We start from the raw sequence: 7,350 nt of genomic DNA, 5'->3' as shown, positions 1-7,350 counted from the left end.
AACAATCAATCATCCTCCTCCTCATCATTCGCTCCACTCGGACCCATTCCGTCACCTCCACGTCCGCCATACTCCATCCATCTCAGGAAAATCGGGTAATGATACCCCAAATAAGGCAGCTGCTCCACCCCAAAGTGCTGGACAACGTTCTCCATAGTCCCTCCGATCCAATTGACACTCAAAGATAACTGGTCAAAATAACCAGCCATGTCAGTCCCAAAATGTGCTCCCACCATGGATGCGGGTGGATGAATTGGTTGCCCGTGTTCTCCCCGTCCTCTCACATTCCTGCACCTCGGCCGTGGTTGTGGTTCAGGTTGGTCGGCCGGATGACTATCACCATCATCACCCTCACCGTCTGAAGGTATTATGCCCCAATACGACCCAAAGTTTCTGACAACTCGCATAGTATCCAAATACCCCATGCCAAACTCATGCTCATCCACACACGTCATGGAACGAGTAATATCAGGAACAACCAAATGATACGAGTGGGCCAAACGCGTAACAAAGTGCCCTCCACAAATGGGGCTCCCAGGCCGCGAACTAGCTGCATACCCAGCCAGAAAACGTGCCAGAAAATAAGGAATGTTGCAACACACACCAGGCTATAAGATACACCATAAGAAGAATAAATTATGTTTTGTCACTTTATCTCCATGCCTCCTATGATTGATGGAAAATGTGATGAACCGGTGGAGTAAGCGATGGATCAGGGACTGAATACTGCTCTCGGGAGACACTCCGGAATTAAACATTCCGGACACAATATTATGCTAGAAGGAATACCCAGTGACACCCTCGGCATATCCTCTAGCAGCCGCACTAAAAAACATATCAAATTCGGGAGTCATTGCCTCTTGTCGGTCATATGGTCCAACTCTCCAAGCAAATTCAACGAGGCTGCACTCCCGGTACTCACCCCCCAAACGGAATACCAAAGCTTGTGGCCAATGTGGGTCTTGAACAGTTTCCTGAAATGTCACTGTTGAGAAAAACTCAACACAACATTTCTTATATACCCGCTCTTGGACCCAGAACAGGTTACGCCATCCAGAACAAGTGAACGAATACCCATTTCCAATAAATATTTTTGTCAAAAATGGGCCCAGCCGGTCTACGAGCCCTACTTCCCTCAACCGTGTCCAATTAATTGTTGGAGCAACTGCAATTTCTCTGTTGTAGAGTCACCCTAATTATCGCGGGAAAATTGGAAAACGGATGCAAACCCGTAACTCCAGCTGGAATCTCTCTTCTGGGAGTCATTTTTGCAAAAAAAAAAAAAAACGGTAGCAAACATATCCAAAAGAAACAATCCAACAAATTCGAAATAAAGGAAACCCAGAAAACTGCTCAGCCCAGGATTCATGTCGTGAATCCTTTAAGTTCACGTCGTGAACTCGTAACATCAGCAAGTAGAATCGCAACAATCAAGGGCAAATATGGTCACAATATTAATGGGTTTTACTCCTATACCACTTCCAAGCACGAAGCATAAACATTCAAAGGCTATTACGGAACTTTAAAGAAGTAAATTCGACATTTCATCCAATTAACAAACCCTAATCCTAAGTTCAATTATTAAAGAAAAATTAAGCTTAACAATTAAGAATTATTACCTTTGAGGGAAGTATTACGTAAGCACAAAGAAAAATAGAGGAGTTGTTGGCCAAAGTCGGAGCAATGGGGGCCAAGGGGGGACCAGATCCCGTTTTCACTTCGTGAGGAATAAACAAAGGGAGGTTCAACTGGTTTCTAGGGCTTTATTCTGTTGTCCCGTGTTTTCAAAAATTCACGTCGTGAATCCTGAAGAATTCACGTCATGAGTTTAGTCTGGTCTAAATTTTGGGCCATGCACTCACGGATTGGTCTTGGGCCACTTATAAAATAGCTAAACTATATCATTGACTTATTATCCGGTTTATTCTCAATTCACGTCGTGAATTCTGAAGAAGTCACGTTGTCAATGTTGTCTGGAAGGAAAAGTTCATACTAAATCAAATTTGAATTTCAACTAAATTACTACTTCCAATTTAGGGTCCCTACATTCAGTGTTTAATTATGTTATAATCGAGTTGGATGATATGATTTATGTTTTTAAGACTAAAACGCAAAAAGAAAAGAAAAAAATGCAAACCAAACTCGGGTTGCCTCCCAATAAGCGCTTCTTTTTCTTGGAGTCTTGAGCTGGGCTCCGTGCCTCCTACGTTGAACCTTCTGAAGAATCCACCACTAGGATCTTTTGTTCCTTGAAACGCCTCTTGTAAGCTTGAACTCGTCTTTTGTATGCCTTCTTCGAATTCTCCTTTTTAGCTTTGACCTTTTCTTCATCAAGCTTGCGTTTGGTCCCTTTTGTTTCCTCCCTACACTCCATAGCATCTTTCTCCTCTTTCACTACTGGCTTTGTCACCCTTGAAGTAACCTCCTCTTCATCACTTGTCATCTCATCATCGTCCTTGCTCACCCAAGAAGGGGGACTCTTGTAAGCAATGACATCAACTAAATAGGGGATAGATGCTCTTGGTTTAGTTCTTTTGAATTGATGAACTGTCTTGATCTCTTCTTCCATAAGCTTCTCTAGTTCTTCTAATTCATTGTCTTCATCATCAATGGTGAAAATTTCTTCATGATCATGATCCTCTTGAAAGCTATCTTCCAATCCAAAAACTTCCTTTTCATCACCAACCCTCAAGGTGAGCTTAGACTCACGAATATCAACAAGAGCTCTAGCAGTGTTAAGCAATGGACGACCAAGTATAATTGGCACATCGGGATCTTCTTTCATGTCTAATACCACAAAGTCTATTGGAAAAATGAATTTCCCAATTCTCACTAAAATGTCTTCCATAATACCTCAGGGGTGTGTCACTGAACGGTTCGCCATGTGAATAGTCATTCTTGTAGCCTTCAACTTCTGAATATCTAATTTCTGATACTATGAATAAGGCATCAAATTAATGCTAGCCCCAGAATCGGCTAAAGCATCAACCATCATGTTGTTACCAAACTCACATGGAAGAGTGAGGCGTCCAGGATCCCCCATTTTCTTAGGTGTCTCTCCCAACACAGCTTTTGAGCTTTGCTCACTTAGAATCACCTTAGAATATATCTTTAATTGGTTACGGGTGTCTATCAAGGCTTGCAGTAATTTTTGATACTCGAGAATTTTGGACAAGGACTCAATAAAGGGGGTATTAATCGGGATTCCCTTCACGTGCTTAACAAACTCTATATGCTCTCTTTCTAGTGGACTAAGGGTAGTCTGGGAAGGAAAAGGCAAAGGCGGCTGATGAACTGAGCTAGCTATAAAATTTTTCTATTCATGACGGGCCCACGTCGTGAACTTATATGGTTCATGTCGTGAATTCTGAAATTCAGTAGCATCTTGGTTTTCGATCTTGGGCTTCTTCAACTTTGGATCGGGTTGCTGTTGTTCATCTTCTAAAGCTTCTAAGAACTTAGAGATGGCCACTTCTTCAGTATCTATGGCCATTACATGAGATTGGGTCTTCGTTTCGGGATTTTTCGGGGACAACTTCTCATGAACCAGAGTGGCTAGTTGACCAAGTTGTACTTCAAGGTTATTGATGGAGGCTTGCTGATTCTTTATTAAAGTTTGTTGTTCATTAATAGCAGAATCAGTAGCATCGTGTCTCTTTTCCGAGGCTTCCATAAACTTCATCAACATGGTCTCTAGATCGGGTTTCTTCTCGGCTGGTGGCTGCTCCTTTTGATAGAAGCCTCGAGCTGTCTGCCTATACTTCTCTTCTTTATGCTTCTTATACTCTTCATATGGTAGCCACTCCTTCTTTGGTTTTCGCCAGTCTTCATCAAACTTATCCCCACTCGAGTAGCACGCTTGAGCTTTTCTGTTCCCAAACTCATCTAAATTGCAGTCCTTGGTCAAGTGCGGACCACTACACCTCTTGCAACCCACTCTTATGGCATGAATTGAGTGGTCCATTTGTGTCAACCTCCGGTCCATATTATTTAGCATAGCCATCATGGCTGCTATTTCTTCAGTTTGGGCTCCTCCACCGCCTTTAATTCCATCTTGCCTAGGGTTGTGGTATTCGCGAGAGTGCTTCACGAATTCTTCAATTAATTCCTTGACTTCGCCCAAATTTTTCTTTGTAAGTGGTCCTTGAGAATCAAGAAGTTGCCTTGTCATCACGTTTACCCCATCATAAAATATTGATACCTCCTGTTGAATGTTAAGGTCATGTTGAGGACAATTTCTTAACAACCCTTTGTAACAGTCCCAAGCTTCGTAAAGTGACTCTCTTGGGTTTTGCTCAAAATTGGCTATTGCCTTTTTGAGTTTAGCAATCTTGAATGGTGGACAACATTGATCTAAAAACTGCTCACGCATTTGAGCCCAAGTAGTTACGGTACCGGGTGAAAGTGCTTTTAACCAATCCTTTGTAGCTCCTTTAAAGGTAACGGGGAGCATCCTTAGCAAAATGGTGTCTCTGTTAATATTTGGGATATTGAAGTAATCAACAATGTCATTCACTTCATCTAAGTGTTTGAATGCATCCTCGTGATCCTTTACATAGAATGGGATATCCTTTAGTGCAGAAAGGATATGTCCCTTTAGCTCGAATGTGGCAGTGGCAGGGATTGCAGGTTGTACTAAGCTTGGACCAACATCATCTCGAATCCTCTTTCTGTAAGCTCCCATGGAAATTTCCTCAATATTTGTCATCTCGGGTTCGCTCATATGTTCTTCAAATTCGGGCTCGGTAACGTACTCGAATTTGGTTTGAATGGGTATTTGATCCAAGTGTTCAAGCTTGCTTTTATTCTTCGAGGATTAACTTGACTCCCCAGTCTTCTTCCCTGATTTCTTTGAAAACACTGATTTAAATTCTTGTAAGGTCGTCTTCTTCTTGTTAATTGCAGACTCGGGATCTTCAAATGGTGGCACCAAAGGTGTGTTTGAGCCTCTGGTCATGAATTCCTGTAGATAATAAATAAAGACAACGTAAAAATGAACCAAAATAGACAAATAAACTAAAAAGTAAGGAAAACTAAAATTCACAGTTCTCACGTCGTGAATCTAAAAATTCACGTTGTGAGTTCTGTAAAAAAAAATAATAAGCAAATAAAAAATTTGGAAAACAGAGAATAAAAACTAAAACTAAAACTTTTGCAAGAAAATTAACTTTTTGCAGGTTTTACCCACAAAAAGGATCGAGTAACCTAAAGCAAATAAACTAAGCCGTTCCCCGGCATCGGCGCCAAAAACTTGATGTGCACGAAAGTACCCACTAATTTTAATATTTATAACCTAACAAACTTAACTAACTATGCACTTATAGGAAGTGTACCTAGTCAGATTACAGTATAGCTTAGGTAAGTCGGATGTCGATCACAGGGAACGGTGTCACTAATTTACTATTAAATTAATCTAATTATTAACAAGCTAAAAGGGTTTTTATCTAATTTTGCAAGATTAGACGAACTTAATTCTTTAAGAATAACTTAATCAATAAATAAAATACTTCTATTAGTTCGAATCCACTTTTACTCAATGGTTATACATTGGCTATAACTATTACTATTGGTGACCAATTAAGATAGTATTAGTAGTTTAGTTCTAACTCTACTAATTATTAATCAATTCATGTAATTCTATTTATATTCATACAATAGTTAACACAGAATCAATTATTAAGTAAGATTGGAGCCATGAAAGATTGATTAATCAAAACACAATTATAGTCATAATATAAGTTCTCTAACACAACTTAATTTAATTATTCAATTACTATTCTAACATTGGTTTGATCTTAGCTCCAATAACTAGTGTTCACTATATTATTAGGTATTCAAGTTCATGCAACATTGTGTTCACTAACTACACAGAATAAGGATTCAAAGCAATTAAATAACTAATTCAAGCATGCTAGGTAAAATCAATCAACACACGCATATCACCAACAATTAAAGTCAAATCTAATGCATTAAAACCATGAGTTCCAGCTTCATCTAGCTAATAGAAGCAGCTAGATTTAGCTGGACATATTAACAGTTAAACAAACGAATGTTATAATCCAAAACATATTAAAGTGTACCAAACTATGAATCAATTTATGTGCTTCTACTTCCTTGGTGTTGAAACCAGCTTCCAGGTATTTTTCTCCTCTGATTTTTCGTCTTTAGGAACCCCTCTCAGCCACCAAAAGTGTTTTTAGTTCGTAATGGTTAAGGATACATATAGTTGCTGATTTTAATAATTCACGTCGTGAATAATAAGATATTCACGTCGTGAGTTCCACATAACCTTGTCCGTCAAGGATTCCTTCACCCGCGTACATATCTTCTAGAACTTATTCACACGTCGTGAATCTTCTAGTGCTCACGACGTGAAGACGCTTTTTCCTGATTTTCTTATCCTTTAATCTTTTAGCTCCCAAAGTTTCTTCCTTTGACGTTTTTAGCCCCTTTTCTTCAAAATGTCTTCTTTTTTGCTGAAAATAACATTTAAACTCATAAGTACCATTATTCTAAACAAATTACCAGTTTATATATAAAAATGTACTTAAATATTGCCTAAAAATAGGTATAAATATGGCAATATCAATACTAATGGGTCGCACTGACAACAATTTGATACAATTGATTATTTATTATAAATTAATTTTAATAAATATTCAATAAACTCTTATAATTAAATTGAAAATTATTTATTTCTAGGAAATAATAATTTTCATTAGCAAGTTACATGCATAATTCATATGACATGAATTAATAAGTCGTGCATAACATAAATCCATGTCTTTTATCAAAAAAGTTAAAGTTGTTCAAATCTTGGCACCAGTCAGCCCTTGTGGCCATGGAGGTTCGCATGCAGTGACTCCAGGGCATGAGGCAAAACTTTATGTTTGCAGCGGGGGATTAGTCGGTGCGCGAAAGCTGGCCCGGAAACCCTCATTAGAGAAGTTCCCTTTCCAAAAAAAAAGTTAAAGTTTATATTTTATAAACTAGTTTATAAACCTTTGACTTTCTTTTATAAAACCTCTAACTAGTTAGGGAAGTTACGTGCTTTTGATTATTTTATGCAAAAGACAGAAACGTAGCTTATAGCTTATTTTAATCCAGGGAAATGTCTTGAAAGCGTGAGATTAAAATACTATAAAGTGGTATGGGTTGTCTAAAAGCCAAAAGACCTTATGGTTCAAGAACAACTTAAAAAAAGGGCTTCGAACTCTTTCATTTGGCTTGACAAAAAACATAAGATGCATTTGTGCATGCTTATTCTCTCACTTTTGTTCTCCACTTAAAGAACACTTGCTTATGCTCTCTTGGATTAAATACTTGGGTATTTGCTTCAAGCTTAACACC

At 38.6% G+C, this 7,350-nt stretch overlaps 1 non-coding gene across 1 annotated transcript; it reads left to right on the top strand.

Annotated features, from left to right (window-relative positions):
* Positions 1-4,217: 4,217 nt before the first annotated feature.
* LOC145019050 (small nucleolar RNA R71) lies at positions 4,218-4,324 on the top strand. The gene has a single exon (XR_013667369.1). It is a non-coding gene; the product is annotated as a small nucleolar RNA R71 (small nucleolar RNA).
* The last annotated feature ends 3,026 nt before the right edge of the window (positions 4,325-7,350 follow it).

The sequence above is a fragment of the Lactuca saligna genome, chromosome 9, assembly GCF_052625555.1.
Source record: "Lactuca saligna cultivar CGN05327 chromosome 9, ASM5262555v1, whole genome shotgun sequence".
NCBI lineage: Eukaryota > Viridiplantae > Streptophyta > Magnoliopsida > Asterales > Asteraceae > Lactuca > Lactuca saligna.
The sequence above is the reverse complement of the archived record's forward strand: the minus strand, read 5'-3'. Positions and strand labels throughout refer to the sequence as shown.